General features: G+C 36.3%; 1 protein-coding gene across 1 annotated transcript in view; it reads right to left on the reverse strand.

The window, feature by feature from the left end:
- The window catches only part of LOC140439899 (breast carcinoma-amplified sequence 3 homolog), a 66,615-nt gene that overhangs the window by 22,229 nt on the left and 32,245 nt on the right, over positions 1-12,141 (reverse strand). The gene's annotated exons all lie outside the window — the stretch shown is intronic.

The raw sequence follows: 12,141 nt of genomic DNA on the forward strand, positions 1-12,141 counted from the left end.
AGATTGTACCTTATCGTAAAAACGATTCATTTAAAGAAATGTTATATTTGTATTCATAACTTTTCATTTTTATAAAATTTCATTATTTTGACATACATAATTACCAAATTTTCTTTTTAAGAAAGGAGGAAAGGGTGTTCGCGCTGTATCTCGTTAACCTTGCAACCCTACAAAACATTTTATCATACATTATTTGTAGCAAATTAAATTGTCTTGCCCGGTCAATTTCGGAGCGCTGTAAAATGCAGAGAAATTAATGAAATTACAAATAAACAAATTAGTAGGTAAAATGACGAGAAAAAGTTATAAGATCTAAAAAACATTTGTTCAAAAATTTTAAGTTATTTTTGTTTATAACTTTTTTTTATTTATATTTTTTTATATTGTTTATAACTTCTTTATTTCCAATTATACGATAAAAAGTAATAAAAATAAAGTTGTAGAAAATTTAATTTGCTTCAAATAATGTTTTATAAAATTTTCCGTGGGGTTGCTAATTTACGAATTTTTAATAACCACCCCCACACATAAAAAAAATAAAATTGCGTCTACTCAAAAATGTATTCTTAATGTAACTTTTCAATGGACTAATATAATAAAGAGTCTAAGTCCATTTTTCTAAAAAAAGAAAACAAGCAGGCGAAGGAACATATAAATCTTAATTTGGTAAGAACAAAAAAGTTGAAACGAATAAAAATATTCAAGCGATTCGAGAATTTCAATAGAAAAGTACGTTGGCGGAATGACGATCTTGCAATTCAAAGGACATAATTGCAAGGTTCTGCCTTTGACTTTTGGTGAAATTAATTTTTTTTTTAAATTAAATTTCGCAAAAAGATTGGGTGGTGGGTCGATTATCGCAAAGCTCTGACTGAATATCGAACGAGTAACGAACTGATAAGGACAGATGTAAAAAAATGTCAAGGCTCCATATAGTTCTCTCAAAGGGCCCTCAGGTAAACGTTCTGTCGCTCCAAAAGGAGTCAGGTAAATACATTAAGAATGGTGAAGATACCCTGAAAGAACTGTTCAGGATATACTTTCCTGGGTGTAAAACAAAACTGATTTCACCCGACACATGGTAGCAGAGTGGGCTGAATACTACGACTTATATTTATAGGGAAAGCTGGCAAAAAAGTGGTTAAGCAGGACAAAATTAAATAGGCAATTTACTCATTTAAGCTTTACAATACTTCTACAAAGGGGAAATGTCATTCCGTACAATAATTATGTATGATACTACAGGCTAGCTTAGACTGGGGTACATACCAAAAGCATGGAAGCCAATAAGGGTTGTTTTTATACCCAAACCTGGCAAAACCTGACACGAAAAAGCTAAGTCTTTGAGACCGATAAGTCTGATTTCATTCGTACTGAAGACTAGAAAAACTGCTCGATATGCATATTAGAGATAGTATATTGGTTGAATGTCCGATACATCAATTAAAGTCTGCGTATCGAGCAGGACTCTCTACGGAAACGGCATTGCACCATCTCGTACGAGTGGAGCACGTTCTGGAAAACCAAGATGTGATGTTGGATGCATTTCTCTATATACAGAGAGCATTCGACACCTCCTATGAAACAATCACAAAGGTAATTCGTCTGAAAGAAATAGTCGAAACAAGCTGCAGATGGATATACTACATGCTGAGAAGCCGTGTGATCAACGCAAAGTTAATGGGGATACAGTGTCAGCTCATGTAACCAGAGGCTGCGAGGCTGTCCGCAGTGGGGAGTTTTATCACCGTCATGGATGATCTGATAGCTAGACTCAGAAATGACAGACATCGTATCCTGGGCTAGGAGGATGACCTACGGCAAATTTATTGGTACAGTTAGCTATAGAATATACCAGGCTCTGACTAGTTACAGATGTTCAAAATCATGAAATTTATCACAAGGAGGAATTTAGAGGGATTGCGTCCTCCAATCTAACTCCAAACTAATTAAATGGCACACATCTGGTGAGTGAAGTAAAGTATCTTGGGGTAATATTAGACTCGAGGAATACTTGGAATCAGCAAATAAAAAGAATAACCAAGAGAGCGGTAATTACGTTAAAGATAGCTAGAAAAGGACTTCCTAAAAGCTTCCTACATGGAGAAATGTGGTTTCTACGTGGTCCTGCATGGAGAAAAGCAAGTGGCAAAAACTTGTTTGCCTAAGGGAGCTATGAAGAGAACACCAACGGCAGTTATAGATGCCCTACTTGACCTCTCTCCTTTACAAATACATAAATTTATAAATAGTCATAAGAGGGGAGGCGAGAACGGAATATTATAGACTGTGAACAAACTTGAGTAACATAATAGTTAGATCAGGATCATAAATTAAATTAGGCATTCCGAATGGATGATGATTTCTAACAATATGGTAATACGCCTAAAGTACCTTTCCAAGTGGACATTTACCCACGAGAGGAATGGGACAGAGGAAACACTCGACCCATACTGCAGGGTTATACCTAGTACACAAGCGGGACTAAAACTACAGAAGGGTCGGGTAACAATATTTAGTAGTGATAGAAATTTAAACATTTCTATTCCACTAGGAGGATATACCTCTTAATATTTGAATATAATAATTGAATAATTAATACTTTGAGCTTTTTGGGCTGAAAATAATTTTCAGAAAGTAGATAGAAATTTCAAGAAATTTTCAGAAATAACTTGGGTAAATGGAAGACTTTAGAGCCAAACTGTATTTAAAAAGATAGATAATATTCCAACTGATCTTACTTGTATCAGACAATGAATATATTCTATTTTTAACAAATTAAAATAACATAACAAATGCTAGTATTAAACAAATTTCTAATTGAAAGTCTGGCAAAACGTTGTGTCTCGAAGGCATAAAGTGCCCAACATAAATCTAAGTTACAGAAAAATGTTCAGAGAGATTATTTTGTACAATGATTACTATTTCTATTAGATGTGAGAAAATTAAAATCATTGCATTATTCTAAAGAAGTACAGGGTCAGGAAGTAAGTCCACTATTACACAGTTGAAGTAAGGAACATATTTCACTTGTTTTGTTTTAGGCTGAATATGTGTAATAATTTCTACGAAAAAATTTTGAAAACGTGTGTCATATATTTAATCAGATTTTTATTAAAAACACCAAACAAATCGATCTGTAAATAAATGTGACGTTAATATATTCTATAGAATTAATCTATTCGCGAAGCTACTAAACTAAAAGTCGAGTTACATTCAACAAAGACTGATCGAAACATTTAGCTGGTAGACAGGAATGTGCCTTTTGGTCGAATCAAAGACTTGTCCTGTGAGTTTCCCAATCAATACATACCTCACCTCGCTATCTACCTGCTAACTGTTAGGAGGTTGGTTTAATTGGTCAACTAATAAGTAACTCGGCTGGATATATAAATTATTGTGCGAATACTTTGGCCACACGTGCAAGCATGCTATGAACAATGAAGCGGTCACACAAAACTATGCGCAATCAACTAAAAAATGGTATCTTCAAATGTCTACTGTTCGGAATATGCGTGGATCCAGAACTTAAGGTTAACTGGTTCTTTGTTTTGGCAGCAAGGCTTTCTTCTCAACGTTAGGTGATCAAAACTGTACATCAGTCTAGTGTGCTTACGCAAAATACTAAATAATAATCTTAATAAGAATAAATAGAATTTTTTAACCACTTATATGCTTATATAATCATATAATGCCCTTTCGTAATAACTAGTACTTTAACTGAAATCCTACAGAATTTCCTCTAGCCTGTAAAATAAATTAGATATAACAGCACAGAAGAAGCCCATTTACATTACTTAAAATAAAATATTTTACTAAGAATTAGACGAGGAAACTACCAGACAGTTATTAATACAAAACATATTGCTCAACTTTCATATATATATATATATATATATATATATATATATATATATATATATATATAAAGTAGTTAGGTATTATTGACTGACAAGTTATGTAAAATAAAGTTTTATTTTGGGGTTGCAGTCATTAATAGGGCAGGAAAATGAAACTCTTTGTTCTTTATCTAGCTTTCGCAAAATTTATTTGCTTCTTCAGGATATGCTAAAATATGGTATCAGTAAATACAATGAAATTAAAATTAAATAGCATTGTATAAAACTAGTATAAAAACTTACAACATGAGGTTAATCCATTAAATTTTCAAATTTACAAAACATTAAAACTTAACTTATTAAAATTATCTAGTTATGTAAGTACAATATATATTTCAATAAAATTAAAATATTGTATATTTTAATTTTATATCTGACATATATTATATGTCAGAAAGACACTCGTTAATAATGAACACAGATGAGTCTCTTTCTAACATTGATTGAATTTTAATTAAATTATTTTAGGATGTACTTTCTCAACTTAAATGATATTAAAACAATATGATTGTTGAATGAAGTAAGAATTTTAATTTTAATATTTTGGGGCAATATTGAAAATTTTATGAAACCGAAAAAGCTATAGATTTGAAAGAGGAGGCCGCTGCAGTTGGTCTAAATATAAATGAAAGGAAAACAAAATATATGGAGTGCACAAAGTCGAATCGACATGAGAATCTGAAGCTAGACAACCATATCTACGAATATGCCTCCAACCATGTCATTACAAGAAGAAGGACCTTACATTATAAGTTTTAATTGCTAGTTTTATACAATGCTTTTCATCTTCAATTACTGTAAAAATAATTTTAAACTCTAGAAGCATATCCTGAAGAAGCAAGAAAATTTTAGCGTAAGCTAGATATTAACCCAGAGTTTCTCTTATGCTGTCCTTTCAACTAATGACTGCAACCTCAAAATAAAACTTTTGTTTTTTTATATAGCATCCTAAAGAGTGGGATAAAACAATACAGACAGGTATATACTCGTATTCAAGCTGATAATTCAAAATTGTGAAAGTGAGCTACAAAGACCCATGTACAAACTATATCTAGCATCATTTCAATATAAAAATATCGACCAAAATACGTAAGCCATGATGTTTGAAGGTAAATACCCCATAAGAACAAATATAGTAATTGATCATCATCTACTAAAACAAATAGATTATTTTAATTAACTAGGGTGTTACAAAAGTTTTACGAGAGATAAAGGGATTGATCACACTCACGCACACAAAGTGATAATGCTGGTCTGAAGTGGAATGCATGCCCTTAACATACTATCGGACATCCATTCTTGAGGAGGAAAGAGTTAGTACTTGAACAAGCCAGACACGAACTCACCCAACCCCAATGCTCCCCAAATACTCCACCACCATCCCATGCGTATCGTTATAACGTTGGAGGACTACTAACGTCAAATTTTATGAATGTCATATGAAAATCCTGGGAAAATAGACCTTCATATGATGTCTTCACTGTCTTCAGCTATAGTCCCGCTGTCGTTTTAAAAAGAGATTTCTCAAGGCTTGAACCACAACCTCTGGAGTATTAACAGGAACGCTAACATCACAGCTACAAAAACTCGCATTGATCAAAAAATCGCAGGTTTTAATACACGAAACTGAACAATGATAAAACTTTATAAGTTCGCCACAAATTCTAGGGTCGGCTGGGGACGTCTAACCGACTAACGGAACCAAAGTAACATCGAAATGGTAGCGTCCATCTCTGTCATGCTATCACAAACACACTCACACTGGACTACTTATGATAAACCGCCTCTCGAAAGCTAACGAGACAAGATCATAAATGGAACACACATGTTCATCCTATCGAAATAAAGAATCCTTACCTATCCCTCTAAATGAACATTGTAGTAGTAGAGTAATCATTAGAATACATTTGACCTGGTCAAATTAAAGGATGTTATCCATTTTTGTACGCAAGAGGGATGCCTCTTGCGTACAAAACGCGTACGTTGATGACATAATCAAAACAATTGAAAATATCTACCAAAATAACACAATAAAAGCAAAAGTAGAAGAATTAACTGATCCTATTGAAGCTGCCAATGGGATAAGACAAGGAGATTCCCTGAGTCCTTTTTATTCAATCTGATTATGAATGAAATAATAAAAAAAAGTAAGAACTAAAAAAGGATACCAAATGGGATAAAAACAATTTAAAATAATCTGCTATGCAGACCACGCAATACTACTCTCTCAAAGTGAAGATGATTTACAACGTATGCTGCACCAATTTACCACGTTAATTTCCCCAAAAAAGACAAAATGCGTGCTTATAACAGCAAATTTACTAAGATGTAAATTGGAGCTGAAAGGTCAGATAATAGAACAAGAGATGGAGTTTAAATATCTAGGCATCACATTATCTAGCTACAGAAAGCTCGAAAAAGAAGTGGAATATCAAGTGAATAGAGTAAACAGAGCCACATGTTGCCTGAATGAAACAATATGGAGAAATAAAAATATCGGGAAAGAAATGAAAAGCAGAATTTACAAAATTGTCATCAGAGCAATAATGACACGTGGCAGAAACACTACCTGACACAGACAGGACAAGAAGGATGTTAGAAACAGCAGTGATGAAAACACTTAGAAAAATTAATGATAAGACACTATGGGACAGAGCTATAAGTACAGATATACTACGTAGATGCAAGGAGAACATCAAGGACTGGGAAAGAAATAGAAGAGTGGAATGGGACGATCATACAAACCGAATGACAACAAATAGAGTAGTAAAGACGGCAAGAGACGGTTCCCCAATAGGAAAACCACGAGATCACGGAACAGTAGGAAGACCACGAAAACGATGGAATGATAACTTATTGGAGGCACATTGAAAAACAGACGAAGTTATGTCTACACAAAAAGAGGAAGAAAAATAAGAAGATAATATTCTTGCCTAATTACTCTCTAATTACTCTAAGAATAGATGCCTTTGAGATGTATATATACAGACGAATGTTGAGGAGTCCATGGGTACAAAGAGTTACTAATGTTGAGGTACTTCGTCGCATGTGTAAACAAAAAGAATTACTAAGAATAATCAAAGAGAGGAAAATGCAATACTTGGGTCATGTGTTGAGAGGCGAAAGATATGAATACTTCAAGTTATACTGGAAGGAAAAGTACAGGGCAAAAGATCAGTAGGAAGACGCCAGAACTCCTGGCTGAAAGACCTGAGGAGATAGTTCGACCGCTCATCCGCAGAGATCTTTCGGGCAGCAGTTTCCAAAACTACAATTGCCATTTGGATCGCCAACCTTCGAAAGGAGACGGCTCAATGAGAAGAAGAATTACTCTCACATTGACTGTATTTTTGGTGCCGAATAATACGGATTCGATTCCCATTATAAAATCAAAAAGTAAGAGTCAACATTACGTTGCAGTTCCGGTACATTTGTGAAGACTTAATAATACACAATACTGATAATATACGGATAGGAGCTGCATATGCTCAACATTGGATGTGGCACAACTACGAAGAAGAATTTAATAAATTATTAATACAGTTCTTCAATTTAGTAAGTTTGTGTAGATTAAAAATTTCAATAAATGTGTGTTCGACTGAAAATTTAAAATTTCGTTGTTATAGTACGTAGATAGGAATATGCCAGACGGAAAAATTAAAGTCATATATATATATATATATATATATATATATATATATACAAACAACACAGTTTATTAGGGTTGCAGTCAGAAAATTGGCCGGGATTTTAATGAAACACTCTTAGAATTTTTGTCTAGCTTTCGGAATGGTTTTATTCCTTTTTCAAGACACTGTAATAAGAAAAAGTGTAAATATTTATAAAATATCACAAATCTTCAGTGCAACTTACTAGTCGTTGAGATTATTTATAAAAGCATAGACACTCAACATTAATAACACACACATAAAATATAAAATAGTGGACAAAATAAATTTTAACGTTCTGTTACGATAATTATCCTGGCCTAAAATAACCGTAAATATATTATGACTAATTCACTAATATGTTGTAGATTATACGAGAGAATTCTACCAGCTGGCAGAGAGAAAACCGGTCAGACGATGACCTTCTAGTATACATCAGAGGAGTTCTCCTGAATTCTAGGCCAGTTGTGGTTTTATATATAATAATGGACATTTTATTTGGGAGGAAGAGTTAATTCGGACGACGCGCTCGCGATAAAATGTTACGTTCGCTTTTTAATAAATTATGTATGTTTAGTGAAAATAAATAAATATCAGTCATTGTGCTTTTTAATGAATTAAGATAAGAACAAGACATTATAAATTAAAGACTTAACAATTAATAAATTCACAACAAATGGTGTCAGAGTGAGATCGAACATAAATTAGACTTATAATAATAATACAAGTGAATATAAAATAAATTGTGAAAATGGCTACGATTTATGAGCTGACAGTGACTAATTTAAGAAGACATCTCGAAGACAGAGAATTAGCTTCTACCGGAAAAAAGGCTGAGTTAGTCCAACGACTAAAGAACGCTTTGCTAGAAGAAGGACTAGATCCAGAGACTTATATATTTGAAGATGCTGTCCTCTCGTCGATTTCGAAAGTTTCTTCTGATGTAGCCAAAGTTTCTGGTGACATCGCATCATTAGAGAACAAAGTTTCTGACGATATTTCGAAAGTTTCTTCTGATGTAGCCAAGGTTTCTGGTGATGTAGCCAAAGTTTCCGGCGACATCGCTTCGTTGGAAGACAAAGTTTCTAACGAGATTTCTTCGCTGGAAAGCAAAGTCTCTGCTAACATCTCTTCGGAAATCTCTAAAGTCACTTCTGAGATGTCTGCCCTGGACGATAGAATATCTTCATTAAAAAACCAAGTTGCTGCCGATATGTTAGCCTTCGAAGAAAAGATATGGAAAGAGATGGAAAGGAAGATGGAGGAAACAGGGACAGCAGAGAGAGGTAACAATCCGATTACAGTGGAGATAAAAGAAGACCAGACGAAATTTAAGTTGGAGACACGGCCGAAATTTGAAGGAAGTGGAGGTTCTATTCATGTTAAAGTCCCAACTTTCGACGGAAAATCATCATGGAACAACTACATGAAACAGTTCGAATCAGCCGCAAGAGCAAATGGATGGTCTGAAAAAGAAAAGGCGGTAAACCTGACTATCGCTCTTCGAGGAGATGCCTTAGATGTGCTTCAGACCATAGCCGTAGAGGAGACCGATGATTTCGAACAACTGAAGAAGAGGTTAAATATGCGATATGGCCACGAACATTTGGAGCATGTATATCAGTCACAGCTTAAAAATCGTAGACAGAAGAAAGATGAGGCTCTTCAAGAATATGAGGTAGATATTGCCAGATTAGTACGATATGCTTATCCAACAGCTCCCGAAGACATGATGGAAAAATTGGCCGTTCAAACGTTTATTGATGGTCTTCGTGATCATGAAATGCAGAGAACACTGCGATTAGCTCGTCACAAGACGCTGGTTGATGTCCTATCCGCCGCCCTCGAATACGAGTCAGCTACGCAGGCCTCTGGCGGGTACAGTAAAGTTAGGACTGTAAAAGAGGAAGGAGATGAAGATAAACTTGACCAGCTCGTTAATATGATGAAAAGCATGACATACAAGAAAACGAAGACCATCAGATGCTGGAATTGTGGCGAAATAGGACACGTACGAAGCTCCTGTAAGCACCCTAGGTACGACGCAAATCAAGAAACTCACCATCAGGAAAACTAGAACGGGTCAGCCTTAGGGGGGCAGCTTCGACCCAGAACTTTTCCAAAGACCCTCTCATACTAATAGCTTCTTTGAAATGTCGTGAAGATAGTGTATATGTCGATGGAGACATAAATGGTAAAAAGCATACGTTGTTGGTGGATACCGGAGCGACCAGAACCATTATACGCCCGACAGTTATAAACAGCCGAAAGAAACTGTTACCAACGAGGTTGCGACTTCGGACCGCTACAGGTGAAAATGCTAACATTCATGGAGAAATCCAGGTACAATTGGGAATTGGAGCAGAAAAGTTCGTCCATACTGTTATAGTTGCTGACATCGAAGAGGATGTTATATTAGGAATGGACGTAATGAATATGCATGGATTCCAATTGGATTTTAAGAATAAGGTAATCAAAGTTGGCAACGAGGAGGTATTTCTCCATCCACATAATGACAACACTGTGCAAGCAGCCATTACAGAAGATACAGTCGTGCCTGCGAGAAGCGAAACGATCATAGTAGCGCGACTACAGGGAATTGTAGACGAAGGGAGACCTGTTATGATGGAGCCTTGGAACCACGACGATGAGGTTGGCCGTGGAATCATAATTGGAAAGGAATTGGTGACTTCGGCTAAAGAAATTCCTGTGAGACTTATCAATGTCAACGACTACCCAGTGACCATAAAGAAAGAGACAAAAGTAGGAACTTGTGTACCTGTGACATCCATAATTCGTCAGGCGACAACATCTGATAATTCCAACGACAAATTCGACCAAATGGTTGCAGTTGCAGGACAGTCTCTAAATCAGATGGAGAAGAGGAAATTAACGGAATTTCTTCGGCAGTATCGTGATATTTTCGTACCGAAAGGAGGAAAGACGGGAAGGACTACCGTTGTTAAGCATAAAATTGATACTGGTAATGCTAAGCCAATTCGTCAAACAGCTCGACGATTACCACAGGCGAAGAGAGAGGAAGCTGAAACGATTGTTCAGGAAATGAAGAAAGACGGGGTGATAGAACCTTCTACGAGTCCATGGGTCTCTCCGGTGGTCCTGGTTAAGAAGAAAGACGGAACGACGAGGTTCTGTGTGGATTACCGTTTGCTGAACAACGTTACCAAGAAAGATAGTTATCCTCTGCCTCGGATCGATGACACATTGGACACATTGGCTGGAAGTAAATTGTTTTCTACTTTAGATTTGAAGTCTGGATACTGGCAGGTAGAAATGGACCCAGTCGATAAAGAAAAGACAGCCTTCACCACAGGATCTGGATTGTGGCAATTCAACGTTATGCCATTTGGACTTTGTAATGCTCCTGCGACATTTGAGAGGCTTATGGAAAATGTGTTGAGAGGGTTATCTTGGAAAACATGCCTGGTTTATTTAGATGACATAATCGTCTTGGGGGAGACATTCGAAGATCATTTGAGGAATTTAGAAAACGTTTTTAATCGACTTAAAGCTGCCCAATTGATGCTAAACCCCAAGAAGTGCCAGCTATTTCAAGGTAAAGTCAATTATCTGGGTCATATAGTCAGTAAAGAAGGAGTGGCCGTGGATAAGGGAAAAATCGATTCCATTAAGGAATGGCCAAAACCAACTGACAAACATCAAGTGAGAAGTTTTCTTGGACTATGTACTTACTACCGGAGGTTTATTAAGAAGTTTGCAGATATCGCTAAGCCATTAACGCGACTTACAGAGGAAGCAAGAGAATACCGCTGGGATATAGACTGCCAAAATGCCTTTGAAACGTTGAAAAAGCATTTAATAACAGCACCAATTTTGGGGTATCCACTGCCAGAAGGAGAGTTCATCTTAGATACGGATGCAAGTAACGTGGGAATTGGAGGAGTGCTGTCTCAGATTCAAGGAGGACAGGAACGAGTCCTCGGATATTTTAGTAAAGTCCTTTCAAAACCTGAGCGGAATTATTGCGTCACGAGAAGAGAACTTCTGGCAGTAGTGAAATCAGTAGAGCACTTCTATCAATACCTCTATGGAAGGAAGTTTTTAATCCGAACCGACCATGCCGCCCTTAAGTGGTTGATGCAGTTTAAGAATCCAGAGGGTCAGATAGCCAGGTGGATCGAACGACTCCAAGAATACGATTTTAAGATTGAGCACCGAGACGGAGTTAGCCACAGAAACGCTGATTCTCTTTCCAGACGGCCATGCCCAGCAGAGTGTCCCCACTGCAACAAAACGGAATCCAAGGAAGCAGCAGTGCTAAGAACGACGATTGTCAACGACGACTGGACGCCTACTAAGATAAGGGAAGAACAAGAGAGAGATCCAGTTATACAGAAAATCCGAAAATGGAAAGAGGAAAACCGTCGACCACCTTGGCAGGAAATATCAAACCTATGCTCAGTAGTTAAGACGTATTGGGCCCAGTGGGACTCATTTATCATCGAAGATGGCTTGCTTAAACGAGTCCTGGAAAATGATGACGGTTCAGAGAAGAGAAGACAGTTGGTGATCCCAAAGAGCAGAATAGCCGA

The sequence above is a fragment of the Diabrotica undecimpunctata genome, chromosome 4 (genome assembly GCF_040954645.1).
Source record: "Diabrotica undecimpunctata isolate CICGRU chromosome 4, icDiaUnde3, whole genome shotgun sequence".
Lineage (NCBI taxonomy): Eukaryota > Metazoa > Arthropoda > Insecta > Coleoptera > Chrysomelidae > Diabrotica > Diabrotica undecimpunctata.